At 41.1% G+C, this 16,325-nt stretch overlaps 1 protein-coding gene across 1 annotated transcript in view; it reads right to left on the bottom strand.

Moving 5' to 3' along the window:
- The window catches only part of ASPSCR1 (ASPSCR1 tether for SLC2A4, UBX domain containing), a gene marked incomplete at its 5' end in the record, with an annotated part of 51,154 nt that overhangs the window by 3,154 nt on the left and 31,675 nt on the right, over nucleotides 1–16,325 (bottom strand). The gene's annotated exons all lie outside the window — the stretch shown is intronic.

Raw genomic sequence — 16,325 nt, 5'->3', positions numbered from 1 at the left:
AAAAACTCACATATAAGTCACGAAGCACTGAATCAGGTGAAAGTGAAGTATGTAAATCTATTGGGTCTGTGATCTCGCAAGTACTGTCTCCATATAGAAAGATCTATGACAAAAAGATAGTGCCACAGTGCCCTGGCTGACCACATCAGTGGAAAGGTGGGAGATACAGAAAGGTATGTACCTTTCTGGGGTATGCCAGACAACCATGACAACCACATTACCTTGAATCTTATCTTTTTGCCTACTCTTCAGTGCTCCACAACAACAAGCCATTTCTTGTCAAATGCATACACAAAAAAAAACACACATAAAACAAAGTTCTGATTAGCTCATAAACTAAGAGAACAAACTCTTCTTTCTGCAACCCAGAAGTACAATAAAGCCAGAGTCAGCTTTTGCCACTCTACAATTAACTACCACTCCACCGAGACACTCTCTGTAGGGGGAGAAAAACAAAAAAACAGACAGAAAAGTGGAAATGTCTACAATTCTAGTCAGCAGGCCTGGTTCCTAATTTAACCTGTTCGTAAATTTACCACCCTGCTTTATACTTCAATTTCCCCTATTTTAAGGTGTATACCCATCACAGAGGAAGAATGAGATGGCAACTGATGTCTTTCAAGTTACTCAAATGTAATGCACCAGATAGTATCTGGCTTGTTGCAGTTTGCTTGTTTTTCTCTAATTTAAATAGCAACAAATCAAAATGATGAAGCTTCTGACAACAATGGCCATTCTCACCATCTTCTCTTTTCATTACTTTACACTCAGTCTCTTATGTCATGGATAAATAGCTTTATTCAACTACCTCTGCATAAATACATACTGAATAAAATTCAATACAAAATATGAATTACGTTCAACATACTAACACATTAAATGACATTATACTGTTGAGAATTAATTTTTCAGTAGTTCAAATGATGACCTACTGAACGAATAATTGTAAACATAAAAGAGAAGAATTTATTTTCAACTAGCCCTAAGTAATATATAGGATCAGATTCAAGCCAATAAGAAACAGTGATTACAGTGTAATAAAATCCAACACCATAAGAAATGAAAACGTGTGAGCAATTAACACAAACATCATATTTTAGAAAGAGCGAGGTAACAAAATTAAACACGCTGATTAAAGACCTGGAATGGTCTTCTGTTACTTCCCCTTTACTTCCAGAGGAAATGGAAGTAAAATCCTTAGCTATTGAATCCTTAGCTGTTGAATAAACATTACTTGGAAAAATGGAGCAATAGAAATGCTGTGCAGACCTAATTAAAAAGAGTAAGCAGGGAAGCAAGCATTAAAGCAAATAGCAAATGTTGTCATTTACCCGTAATTAAAAAAACTACAAAGATCCTTCAACTTTGGTAGCTAATACTTCTAAGGTCAGTAATAAGAAATGAAGCAGCAGAACGGGTGTAGGGAAGGAAATTCACAGAGCTAAAATACAAAAACAACAAAAAGTTACAATAAGAAGTTCAGATAAAGGAAGTCCCTAAAATAACTGGTTGGGCCACCAATTATTAAGATTAAGGAATCCAATTAAATAAGGGAATTTCAATTACTTCTTTGGATCAGTTTCATTTTCAGGGAGACCTGGAGAAGAGTAACTTTGTTCTTCATCTGTAACAAACTACAAGGCGGGTCAGACCAAGCAGCTAAAAGGGCAGAAATACCTGCAATGTCATTGCCACCACAGAAGCACTGAACAGCTGAGGTTGGCAAAGAGCATTTGAAGGTTGTCTAGTCCAAATCCCCCTGCTCTGAGCAGGGTCAGCTACAGCAGGTTTCTCAGGACGATGTGTCCAGTTGGGTTCTGAATATCAACACGGACAGAGACTCCACAACCTGCTAAGGCAACCTGTTCCAGTGTTAGACCACCCTTTCAGTGGGTTTGTTTTGTTTTTCAGAGGTTTTTTTTCCCCTTTCATTTCAATGGGAGTTTCCGTAATTCATGATCATTTCCTCTTGTTCTTTTATTGGGCACCACTGAGAAAAGTCTGGCCCATCTTTCTTGCTGTTTCCCATCACATTTATCATACACATTAACAAGACCTCCCCCCCAAGTCTTCTCTTTACCAGGCTTAACTACCCCAACTCTCTGCCTCTCCCCATATGCCAGATGCATCAGTCCCTTAATTATCTTTTGGTCCTTTGCTGAGCACCAGAGAAACTGTAAAATTGGACTCGCAGTCCCACTGGTTCAACTGAGGAATCACAAAAGCAACTGCAGGTAAGTGAGGAGGGTACGACCTATGAAGCTTGCTTTGCCACTTATAGTGACTATAGTACAACCCCACACACTAGAAACTGAGGCAACAGAACAACTGGTGCTGGAACGAAGTGACACATTAAAAGGCACTACATCACCATGTCCAGATGGTACATATATGCAAGCGTTCTCAAGGGACTGCAAAGTAAGAGATTTAAAATTATTAAGCTTCGTGCTAAAAAACAGACACTGCTACAAGCACAGGCTTGTATTTTTAAGAGGGTTTGAAGGTGATATGCAGAAGATTAATACAATATGGTGTAACCAGCTGTACCAATAAGGATTCTGAAAGAAAAACATCACACTTAATACCAGAATTGACACATCAGTATAACACTACATGACGAAAAACTAGCTGAAACAATTATTTTAAGCTTTCAGAAGGCCCTATACTAACTAAGAGACAGGTAAAGAAACCAAATCATCATAGTGTAAAAGAGGTAAGTACTGCCATACCCAGAAACTGCACAGAAAATCTTGATTAATGGTCTACATTTATCCTGACAAAACAGTAACACTAAATTTCTCACTTTGATCCAACAAACAAACAAACAAGCAGATAAAAGCAAACAACTGCCCCTCTTCATATCATTAATGCAAACACAGGAATTGTGCAGGGCAGGCTGCCTGCTCTTGAGTTTTCTTGAACCTCTGTTGCCACCATCAGCACAGTCAGGATACTGGAATGACGGTCCTTGGACCTGATCCAGCACAGCAATTGCCAGAACTCAAAGGAACCCTGATCTTCATGGAAGAGCCTGTGGATTGCTACCTAATACAGAGAGTAATAAAACTGTATTAACTGGAGGCAAAATAAACAGCTTCACCTATCTTCCTGACTACAAACTTCAAATTAGTATGTGGTATTACAAATTTTTTACATTAATCCAAAGGCTGTAGGAGACTTTCACATACAGTATGGCCTACAACATGTTAGACTGAAGCAGATGACATTCATCAGTCTACTTCAAGTCTCAGCTGAAGTGGCCAGGCATCTTCACATACTTGAACTGACATTTTAGCAGAAATCATTATTTATTAGGTCTTTTAACATTTCATTCCTCAATCAACAGGGCCTAAGGTTGCCTGCTCCAGTCACAAAGACAGCTCTCCATAAACTTTTTTAATTAAAAAGTACCAGACACAGTTTTAGAAACCCCAGAGAAACTCTTGCAAGAGCTTTGATGTTTCCGCTGCATTCGTCTGAAGGGATCCCTCTATTTAGGAAATGGGTGCCTGAAAAAGGGCCCCCCCCAACACACATACACTCAAGCTCTTTTACACACAACATCTTTTTCATGCCAGCTGTAAGTCAGAAAATGAGGTTTTTGTAGCGTGTTAGTGTTGGAATTTTTTAATAACCTCTCCTCTCTTTTTTCTCCCTCCCGACCAATTATCTTGGTAAATAATTAACATTCTGAAGGAGATAAGTAAGCATAGCATCTCAAAGCTCAAAGCCCTTTAGTTCAAAGCCCTGCCATTTTCTCTTCGTTTCTCTTCTGCCACCACCAAAACTTCCTTGTCAATCAAGCTCTGGGCACACACATCAAAGCTTCATGTGGGAATGGCCCCAAGGGGTCAGAGAAAATTCATGGCAGGGCCAGCATGAGGCACAAAGAGAAAAAGAGAGTGAGAAACACAGACTGAGAGCTAGACAGACACACTCAACCACACAAACACACAGACAAAACATGCCCCAATACAAACCTCTACCCTATTTATTCACAGGTTGACAAATAACCATAGTTTTAAGTTTCAGGATCCACCTCCACAACCATTTCCCACTGCTGGCAAAACATCAGTCCAAATGTTTCAGTTCCAAATCTTTTAACTGAAAGAACCTTAAAGGAACTAGACAGCAGCTCACAAATACGCTGAATGCAACCTCCTTCCCATGGCTCATTTCCCTGCATCCCTATCCTTTCCTAGGGGTCAGCCAACACAGAGTCCCCTCTTGCCAAATTTACATCCAATAAGTTCTTTTTCCTCAATTCAAATAGACTATTGGCTCATTCATATAATCCTTTGTCTAGCTTCCTTTGTACAGAATTCTCAGGTACCATCCCAATTTCAACACTTACTGAGGTTTCAGTACAGAAGGCAGCTAGCTACATCTCACTGATCACCCCAGGAATTCTCCAGCCAGTCACTGGCAGGACATAACACTGTCTGAGATTTTTTTTGTAACACAAAACTATTTAAATCAGCACCAATTTCACATAAAAATAAAAGGCCAGTGAAATGATCCCACTGGCCAAGGAATGTCTCGGCATAAGGATGAGAAGGCTTTAGCAGCTGCAGTCCAGGAAAACACACAAACCCAAAGTTAGAGCCTTTAGTATTCTCTAACACTGCTAAGAATGCAAGGATCAAATACTGGGCAGACCATTACCTGAAAACTATATTCTCAAGTCAGCTGCTATTTCCTCATTGCAGTTGTTCTAATGCATGTATCAATGTTCCTAGAACTCTGCAGTTCTTAATCTCACTGCATAGGATTTTTATAAGAATATCTGAGAATCAAAACAGGTCTAGAAACCTCTTAAGAGTCACACTGAGCCTGTCAGATTGACCAAAAGGCGGCTGTTTGAAACAAATATTCAAAAAACGCCATTCAGTTATATGCAAAGAATTACTACAAAATGAATGAGTCAACAGCCAGTTACTATACTCAAGTATCTAGCATTTCTCTTCCTTACCGCTTTGATTTCCAGCCAAAGATACAATGCCATTCTGACTGGGAAAATAAATGCTATTAATCTATTGAATAATGATGTTCAAATCACACTGTGCAAGGCATATTTACAAGATACAGTTAGATTATTATTTTTATTGCAACAGCACCTAAAAATCCAATTGAAAATGGTGTCTCACTGTGCAATTATACATATGTAATAAGCAGCAACATGCAATATAAATAAAAATGTAAGAAAGTATGAATTTTTTGGTTTGGGGTTTTTTTGGTACAGATGAAGAACTGAGACCTAAAGAGATTAAATAACTTATTCAAGGTCACACAGGATGGCAGTAGCAGAAGTGAGAACTAAGTATGTAAGTCTCCAGAATCCTATCCAAGGCCTTAATCACAGGACAGCCACCTTCTGAAGGAATCAGAAAGTCACTGGTGATGAAAGAAGTGGAGGAAGCCAATGTCCTGCTTACTGTCCTCCCCATTTAAGGAGTATCATTCCAAATGACCAATTCCTCAGATTTTAAAAAGATCTAAATAACACAGCTTCATCAATTTACTTACAGTTGCAGTTTACATGAGTTTACAGCTCATACATTCTGAAATCTGAAGACCAGCCTGTTACTCATAAAGCCACATCTAGTCTGAAACTGTGTAGCTAAGTAAACTCGAAGTTTTATTTCGGATTACGCAGAGGACAGTTACTCAGACACCATAGTGGTGACCATGGTTCATGACAGCAGGGCATCCTGGCTGTAGAGTGATACACTGGGGCTACTGCATCTTGCATTCCATGATAAAAATATCTACGCTAGAACAACATTCCCCCATGAATCCAGCTGCAATAAACAAGAGAAACATTTTTGCTTTGTTTTACTGCATGTTTTAGTAACTCGTTCTCTAGAGCACAGAAGAGATTTCAGGCAGAACCCTCCCCAAATAACATCTCAATACTTCCTCCTTCACTAGCTATCTCCAGACATACACATTCAAAAAATCCTAGAACAGAGTATTGCAAAATGCATACATTATTACCATGCAGTTACGCTGTTCACTGACAGAATGATGCTTTCAGACCAGGCAGAGACTGCTGTCTAAGGGGAACTTGCAGCTGCCAGAATGAGAAGCATTCTTTCCGTTACATGATCTGAAAAGATTAGAGTGCCACAGGTCTGCTATTAGTTTGATGTTAAAAGATGAATAAGAAAATAAGCACTTCAAAGGAACACGCGCAGGGAAGGAGAAACCCAAGCTACCAACATGAAATACTGCATAGTACACACACCCCAAACACATAAACTAGCTCTTGGAAAATTCAACCGGAAAGCCGGTGGATCAAAAGCTTCTCCAACAAGACTGCAAAGCATCGCTGAAACAGAAATAAACACTACAGTCATGGTGAAAGGGGCAAACTAAGTGGTTCGTGTTTATAACCTGAGAACAAAGCTGCTCAATGTGGACTGCAACTGCCAAGGAAGATGGATATTCTGCAGCCAGTATGGAGGAGGTCTGATCCAGCTAGAGCAGGGGACCTTTAAAATTCATAAGGCAAAGATAAGATTTGAAAGCACTATTTTGAGAAGGCTACATGAGAAGGAATCCAGGTATAAAGAGCATTCATTGAGCCCTTGAGCTGAGATCAGAAAGATCTGGGCTCCCAAATTATCAGTAGAAGAGAGAACACTTTTGGCAGAATTTCCACTCTAAACTCAGTCATACAAAGGAAGGCCCTCATCCGGACTGAAGTGTGTAGCCTTACTCGAAGTCAGCATAAGAAGCAACTTCAGCCAGCCTCTGCGAGCAGAGTTAATAGACCTCGCAAGATAAACAGGAGGTAAGATTGCTACCAAAATCTAGTCAGATGAGAAAATCCTTAATGGATAAGTAAAGGGCTAAGACTTCATACAGGAAGGCAAGTGCCGTCCTCTGAGATGGATGAATTTCACTATTAATTGCAATTTTCTTTGCTAGTGAGTAGAATAACTGCAAGGCCTGGAAATACCTCCAATGGACTGACTCTGATGAAGTAATTTTTTCTGAAATTGCATTCAGTGCCAAAAGCAGAGAAGGCTTCACACTGCTCAACTCGTAGTCAGCTTCACTGAACAAGCATGCCAGATGTATTGCCCAAACTGGCATTCGCAAATAGGATATGGAAACAGAACCAAAAGGCAAAGAAAGGAACAAACAGCTCCTCTGGATTTCTGCTCCACGGTACACGCCAGAGGAAACACTCGGTACACTCTAAGATCTGATTAGAACATCTAAATATTTATGTGGAAGCCTGTGGATTCCTTTAGCTTCTCTGAAGACAGATCATGGCCTCCTGCCCTCTTTGCTGCCTTGACTTTTCCAGTGGCTGGTATTCTCACCTTCTGCTAACTGTTTCCTAGTATTAACTCAGCAATCAATGTTTTTTCCACTAACGGACCCCAGATATTTACTAAATAAGTGCCTTTTTCTGGAAGGAGAAAGAATGGAAGAAGTAACTCAGCTAGCCTAGAAAAACACATGCAAGCAAATAGAGCTATAAGGAACCCAAAGGCAACTGCTACAACAGGGAAGCCTGCAGCTGATCAGTTCTGGAGAGCAGAACATTATGAAACATTTCAAGGGACATGAGGATAAGGCAGCCAGCAAAAACAGCAATAACAAAAAAATCAAAGCAATGCCTTGAAGACTTTATGCATTCCAAAAACTCCACATTGCTGCCAATCTGTGTGCTCATTATACTGTAAATACACACATATTCTGGGAGAATTCACTTCAGACAGTTCTTTCAGCCCAAGTATCCTGGCAAATAAGTTGACAATATTTGTCTTTTTCCCTGGTTTTGCTTGCTATGTAAAGGTTCTCCCTCTATTGTAAGCAATCAGATCTAATTAATGTGGTCCCAATCTTACCAGTTTGGATGGAGTGAGAGGGTGGAGGGAGGGCAGAAGTGTTGATAATATAGTATCCCACCATCTGCAATGACTCCTGTTACTGGCTTCAGCACAGATTTCAGTGATTTATAAATATTTGAATGCTCAAATGTGCTCACATTATTGCCTCAGATACCATCCACTTTTTCTTACAGACAGCACCAGGGCAGCCTACAGAGTGGAGGATAACCTGCTGATAACTTCAGACCTGGGAAAGCTAGGCGCAACTCTGTGATTCAAGTCTGATATTGGACAAGCAATCCCGAACAATCAACTCCCAGTCATATCACAGAAGAAACAACGCTATCCTCTACCCTAGCGGAGGGTGAGGTTGTGATACCACCAAAAATTATGCAGTCTCCATGGCAGTAAGTTCCTAAAACATCCAGGTTGGCAGTGGTCAATGTTCAGAACACGCTGTGCTTGGGCTCAAGCAGGCTCTGTCTCTGACAGTCTCAGCAAAGACCCTAAGTTTCCAGAAAATCCTTTTGAAGTTCATCAAGAGAATTCCCATATCCTTGGAGGATGCTGCTAGTATTCCTTGTATACGAAGGCAATTGTCAAAGAAAAGGAGAAAGCAGAAGGCAATTAAGTAGCCTATGACTAAACTGAAGGGAATAAATAATTGGATGCTTCTCTGCCACAGTCCTACTTAAAAGTAATAGCAACAGTTCACTTATGTTTAGACGTGACAGCATGATGTATTTTGAGAAGACACAAGGCAACCTAGAAAATCAAGAATGTGCTGTGTAGAAGCCATATGCAAATCTCTACTCATTTACTCTTTGGTTTTCTTAAATATTTCTCATCTTCTGTTTCTCAAGAGTTTAAGAACCATATTTGGGGAACAAGAATCTAAGAAGTCCCTGAGAGAAAAAGGAGAATAAACTACATTTAAAAAAAAAAAGGAAAAGCATTTTTGGAACAGGGTAATTAGACAAAATCTCATGTTTGAAAGTTAGGAATTCTAAGGCTCATACAATTTCAATTATAGCTCACAATTATCACTGATGTAATTAGATTTCAGTGCAGTCTTCCTTATGATTGCCTTTGCTTCCTCTGAAAGTCACTTTATTCCTGAAATGAATATACACTCCAGGGCTGTTCTACAAAGCACCTACAGTCCACCTCTATTTTGGTATGCTATCTTCTGCTCAGGTAAGATGTGTATGAAAAGAGTGAGCAGCCTGATAATATGGAAGTTAAATGTTGAAAAATTCCAGCATGGCTGAATAAAACCTGGTAGTACCCGTTTTGGAAGACCTGTTTTGAACAGAAACATAGGTTTCTAGTCATCTAAGAAATATTCCATTAAAATCAAGCGTCAGGGTTAGGTGCAGGCATCTTTGCAAGGGAACCACATCAGATGCCAAGCATTCCAGAAGGCTATCGCTAACACAACTGACACAGAGCACCTGAAGTGAAAGCTGTGAATTTTGGCGGTTACATGATACAACCTGACAACATTAAAGAGCTGTACTGCTGACAAAGACAACTTTTCACACATCCTCCAAAGAAAAGAGACCACAAAAAAACTTGAGAAATTAGCTGTTCCATTACTTTACCCATGCTCCCTTTTCCCTATGACATCCAAAAGAACTGCACGCTCCACTGCACTTCATTCGCATATGCATCCCGTGTACCAAAATACAGCATTATTCCAGAACAAGCTCTCACGCCACAGAGATGCCGAGTGCTGCAAGGTCACATTATCATAAAAGCTCCTCCTCCCCCAGCCCAAAAGCGACACATTTTACAAAATACCTTAACTATATGCCTTCTAACTTTACAGAGCAGCTCTGTCTTTTCAGCTCTTCCCTTCCAAATAATGGGAACAGAAGAGGAGCTCTGACTAAAGCACAAAAGGTTTCCTTCCACATACCACATGATGCCTGAAAGGGCAAAGTCTTCACCCAACCCACCCATACAGAGCCTAACCCCATCCAGTGCAGGACCAGGCACTGCAGCCTGCTCTGCAGCCCTCAGCCCTGCGGAGAGTGCAGACACTGACCCGCGCAAACTTCTTCCTAGACTGAAGATTTCATAGTTTGGAAGGCAATACCAGAGAGCAAGTGAGAAGCAGTGAGCAAGTCCTGTCCACAGTGCTGCCCCACCTGGCCCAATACCAGAAACAGCACTTCTCTTGCTCCTGGTCTGGGCCAGTGTCGTTTTTACTGAGAGCACTGAGGCTCAGGCAAAGCAGCCCGATTAGTAACAGCTGCCTATAAAAAGGGCATCCAGCAATAACACAGTTGCCAGGGACATGAAAGACAGAGCAACTTCCGCACCCATTTTCTTCTCAGAGAAGAAAGCCCCCTTCAGCCCCTGCCAAGCACTCAGGTCTGCAGCATGAAGGGAAAAACCATCCGAGCAGAAGACATTACAGCACGGGGCCTTCAGGGACTCAAGGCAAAAGTCACAGATGAAGAAGGATTTACACAAGTAACGGGGAGCAAAGCTTCACTCAGAATCAGCTGACCTAAACTAGGATAAGGCCCCATCCTAGTAAGTTAACGCACTGTGGTGTCTGACAAAGCAATATGGGTAACCAGAACGGTATGACAAGTTCTCGGCAGGAATTGTTTTTTCCTGTTTGATGCTTCATCCAAATAAAATGTTTATAAACACAGAGAATCATTCCTGTCATAACAGACCATGACCTGAAAGGGCTGAAGGGCCCCAGGCAAGGGACACAAGCTACATGTCCACTGGCATTAAACACAGCTCTTCCAATCTCCAAACCCATTTTACATAATGGCCATTTTACACCCAGCTGCACCAAAAAACTTCAAGGCTTTAATGCACATGCTCGTGTGCCCTTCCTCTAGCACACACTCGTGTGCCTTTCCTCTAGCACACACTCCTGGCAGCGCAGAAGCCATTGCCCCAAAATCCAAAACTCTAAATAGACAGTGGAACCCAATGCTGCCCAGGCACACATTTCTTTCTGCTCCCTCTCTTCACCCTGTTTTAGCCTTCCAAGTCACCTCAGCCCCGTGCAGCCTTCTCCCTTCTCACACCTCACCCTGAATATACCTGAATTTATTTGCTCCTCAAAAAAATCAATTCCCCTGCTGTTTCTTGCCAATCCAGTGACAGATGTCTTCCCTTATCGCTAAAACTCCATTCTCCTCAGCTCATTAGAGTAGTGTTGCTAGCCTGAAGCATTTGGGTCAAAGAACGCACTCATTTCCAATGCCCTAGGTCCCTGCAGTCAAGTCTAAAGCCTCCCTGAATAGAATTTGATTTTGGTTTTTTTAAAGGAAAAAAACCCTTGATTACAAAAATGCTCTGGCCTGCTCCTTTCACCATCAACTTACTTTTGCAAGTCAGCTATGATGAACTGGATGGGGATGGGCTTTCCTAATTCCGACAATAAAACTTTTGAAAACAATAGCGTTTCAAAATGTCACACTGAACATGCATGGCAAAAAAATCTAGAAAGTTAAATACCTATAAGCTGCATACACATTCCCAACCATCTGAGGTTTCTGCACCAGATGGGCTACGGGGACAAGCTATACTACAAGTACAAACTTTGCAAAGTTTATATACTCAACTACAGAAGGAGAAAAAATACGAAACTCAAAGTGAGTTCTTTACATTCACTATAATCCCTAGCAAGGTCTCCTGCAGAAAAAGTGTGCTTGGGCCCATTGGCATAACTGCATCAGCAAACACTTGTAGGAGTGTGAGCGACATAATGCGAGCAAAACCTTTACCTCCACAATGTTGCAGACACACATCCCCTTCCAGCTAAAACCATACCCCTGGAAAGGTTACTTCCTTCAGCCCATCACTACCACCCATTGCAAGATATTAATGACCACTGGGATTTGCATGTTATGAGATTCTAATCCACTTCAGTCAAGAGACCTGAGCCTGCAAATGTCCATTATTTAAACTCTATATTTATCCAACTCATGTAGAATGAAATAGGTAGCAGCCCAGGTGACAGATGCAAGAATAACGGGGGCAGCAGTCTCTTCAGCTGACTCAGCTGTAACCAGCAGCTATGCATCCACTGTCTAAATTACCCAGATAAAGTTCCTTTAAAACAACAAACATCCACCATAGGGTTTTCAGCAGAAAATCCTTGAGAAAGAATAAAAATTAGTATGCAAAAAAAAAAAAGCTTCTACAGGACACCTGGTTAGAAGGAGTTTGCAGTGCCCTTATTGTTTCACATACTCATTTTCTATTACCTATATGCGTCACATCATCACTTGCATTGTATAGAAGAACACACCATCTCACGAACAAATTGCTTATACTTTGCATCTTTTTCCTACAGGCATGAAATGCTACACACAGTGTCACATAGCAAAGGAAAATCTAACAAATTCCACCAATATCATCAGCTGTTTTCTCCAGAACTCTAAGGCTCATACAATCTGTATTCTTTCCCTTAAATTTGGGAAAATTATATACAAAATAGTTCTGTTAATGAAATCATAAAGAAAAAAAAAAAGTAAACACCTAACAGGCACTAAAGTTATGACTTAAATATCTTAAGGATATTCAAAGAAACAAGTCACATATACCAGTTTAAATCCTCTGCTATACATGAAATTGTGTGTACTGTTTCATGTGTATTAGTCCTTTACCATTCAATCTATAGGGTAGTTGAGTCAATGTAGGAACTGCTGTTGGGTCAGGTAAGCAGCTTGGTTAGAATCATAGAACGGTTTGGGTTGGAAGGGACCTTAAAGATCATCTAGTTCCAACCCCCCTGCCATGGGCAGGGATACCTTCCATTAGACCAGGTTGCTCAAAGCCCCATCCAGCCTGGCCTTGAACACTTCCAGGGATGGTCTTTCAAAGGATTGCCTTTCAAAATGGGGTTTTTGCAGAGCATTTTCAGAACAACTGTATGCAGACCAGAAATCCAGTCAGTATCCTGTCTCTAACAGTGAACAAAACCACAGATGCACAGAGAAGACCATCCTTGTTCTTTGCTCATATGTGATACTTCCCCCTAATACTATTAGCTAGCAAAGATTTTCAGTTCAGAAGCTTCCTGAGATGGTTTCTATATATTAAGAGAAAGTCTCAGTAGATACATTCCTTGAACTTGTCCAAATTTCTCTTGAACCAGTATACACTTTCAGTATACAGCACCCTGCGACAAGGAATTCCACATTGCAGTTTTCTGTTACATGAACAACTACCTTCTTCCATCTATTCTAGCTCTTGCTCACCTCATTTGTTGCCACCCACTCTTGTACTGGAGAGAGTAGGAAATCAACCCCTTCCAGCTTCTCTTTGATATATTATTTCTTTCCCAGTCACATCTTTTGCAGAGTGACAAGTGCTAGCCTACTTAGTCTTTCCGTATGGAGGAGCCATTCCAGACCTCTGATGATTCTCATTCCCCTTCTCTGCAACTCTACCAGTTCCTTTTTTAGATGAGAGACCAAATCTGCACGCATCATTCAAGACGTGAGCAAACTCTACTTCCATACAATGACACAGTGATGTTCTTTATTTTGTTATCTATTTCGTTCTGAATACTTTGGGTTTTGGGAAAGAGGTCATTTTGGATTTGACTACTATTCAGTAATGTGAATGAGCTGATAATTTCACCACCTTAAGACTTTGCTCCAGAGCATTAACAATGAACCCAAGAGCTCACTGAGATGCATATGAAGTGCAAATTGTTCTTCCACACACATACATCACTACATTTACCTACACTGAGCCATCTGATTAAGAAGAAAATGCCAAGTCATGGAATTGTTAAGTAATGTGATAATAATCTCTTCATAATGTCACGTTACAATCCTTAAAAGATATTTTAAGCATGAGATTTTACTTGCTTTCCACATTTTGCAAATAATTGTAATGATTCTGTATACTTAGATTATGCTTTTAAAAATCCATTTTTCTTTATTTATGCCCCAATTCTCAACACAACCACTTTCTAATTACAGTTCAATTAGACTACACTGTAATTACATGTTGCACAAAAAAAAAATTAAATTCTTAAATCAACTTTGGATTTGCCACCCTTTATCTTAATTGGACGTTGTTATTCTTTCATGTTGAAACAGAGGAAGTGAGAAATGAGAAAAATCATTCCTTAAAATAGTCAATATGCTGGAGAATTTTCAGCTTTCAAGCACCACATCTTGAACAGTGACACTTTTGTATTAACATCAAGGCTTTGCACCTTTGTCATGTGACACAGCAAGCACTTAAATCTCAGGAAAGCCACTACAAATTGAAGATGCTTGACACTAAAATTGACCAGGTTCTTCATCAGGTTGTGATTTCTAAAGGAGTCTGAAAGACTAGGCTGTAAGGCACCTCAAAGTCTTTATAGAGCACTAATTTAACATTTTTATACATTTCAGGGAGCTGCCGCGAGGAATGAATTCCACAGTAAACGTCACAACTAGGAAACTGGGAAATTGCCACACATGTAACAAGCACAAGTAATGGTGCCAGGTATGGAACAAAGGCTTTAACACAGAAAATTAAACAAAATTTCTGCCATAAAGCTTCTGATTCAAAGACAGGGAGACATAATTATTTCTGTGGTGTTTCACTGAACTTGTTTCAGAAGACATCCATAGAAACATTATATGTATGCCGAAAAAGAGAAAATACAAGAACAGTATTGCGGAGGCAGGGGGGCAATATAGGGAAGCAGGGGGTTTTGAACATTATTTAGAAGATAGACCAAAAGTAACAACGGAGACTGGAGACAGCATCAGAGGCTGGATGAATAGGAGGCCGACACAGGCGAGCAGAGAGGGTGCTGCATTCAAGTTTACTGAAAAGGCAGACAAACCTCCTTTCCTTCATGGAATGAGTATGCTATGCAAAGGCTTTAGAAGCTAACTAAAAAAGAGGAAGAGAATGGTCACAGGAGATTTCAAGGTGGTAAGGACAGGCACGGGAGCAAACTATTTTCCAACAGTGACAGAAAACAATGGAAGAAAGCAGTGTCAGAAAGGTAAGTGCCTTGAATTCAAAGGAGCAACAAAACATCCAATAGAAAGTGAACTGAGAATAGGAAAAAGGTTCGTTGCAGAGGCAGATTTTGAGTCTTCAGCATCTAGGATGTACTTAACAAAACAAAAACAAAACAAAACAAAAGCCCATCTTAAAAAATAAATAGTGCCCAAATTTGAAGTCCATGATATTCTACATCAAGAAATGGACAGAGTGCAAAGAGTTGTTTCTAAGGAATAGCCACGAGCAGGTCAAAAGCTTATGGATAAGAATCAGGGACCAAGGCAACAAAGGGAACCTTGTAGTTGGGGTCTACTACAGGCCACCCAACCAAGGGAGTCTATTGACAAGGCCTTCTCACTCCAGCTACAGGAGACATTGCACTCACAGGCTCTCGCCCTGCTGGGGGACTTCAACCACCCCGACACCTGTTGGAAAAGTAGCACGGCCAGCTGTAGGCAACCCAGGAAATTCCTGGAGTGCATGGAAGATAACTTCTTATGACAGGTAATAGACAGCCCTACCAGAGGGGATGCCATACTGGACCTGTTGGTCACCAACGCATGTGAGCTAATTGGTGATGTCAAGATTGGAAGCAGCCTGGGCTGCAGCCTGGGCTGCAGTGATCATGCACTGGTGGACTTCACAGCCTTCAGGGATAGGGGGGCAAGCAAAGAGTAAAGTCAGGACCCTGAATTTTAGGAAAGCAAAATTCCAGCTCTTCAGGGAGTTGGTCAGCATGACACCCTGGGAAACTGCCCTCAGGGACAAGGGAGCAGAGCAGAGCTGGCAGATCTTTAAGGACACTTTCCATAGAGTGCAAGAGCTCTCAATCCCCAGGTGTAAGAAATCAGGAAATCACAGAATCACAGAACTGTAGGGATTGGAAGGGACCTCTGAAGATCTGGGCAGGTTGCACAGGAACCAGTCGGGTTTTGAAGGTCTCCAGAGAAAAAGACTCCACAATCTCTCTGGGCAGCCTGTTCCAGTGCTCCATCACCCTCACAGTAAAGAAGTTTTTCCTCATGTTGAGATGGAACTTCCTGTGCTGTAATTTATGCCCATTGCCCCTCATCCTATCACTGGGCACTACTGAAAAGAGACTGGCTCCATCCCCCCGACAACCACCCTTCAGATATTTATAGACATTGATAAGGTCCCCTCTCAGCCTTCTCCAGACTAAACGGCCCTAGGTCTCTCAGCCTTTCCTCATACAAGAGATGTTCCAGTCCTTTAATCATCCTCGTAGCCCTCCACTGGACTCTCTCCAAAAGTTTCCTGTCTCTCTTGAACTGGAGAGCCCAGAACTGGACACAATACTCCAGATGAGGCCTCACCAGCACAGAGTAGAGGGGGAGGACAATCTCTCTCGACCTGCTGGTCACACTCTTCTTAATGCACCCCAGGATACCATTGGTCCTCTTGGCCACCAGGGCACATTGCTGTCCCATGGATAACATTATCTACCAGGACTCCAAG

The sequence above is a fragment of the Phaethon aethereus genome (assembly GCF_964289735.1).
Source record: "Phaethon aethereus genome assembly, chromosome: 18".
In the NCBI taxonomy this organism is placed as follows: domain Eukaryota; kingdom Metazoa; phylum Chordata; class Aves; order Phaethontiformes; family Phaethontidae; genus Phaethon; species Phaethon aethereus.
This window is presented reverse-complemented; position numbering and strand designations above follow the sequence as displayed.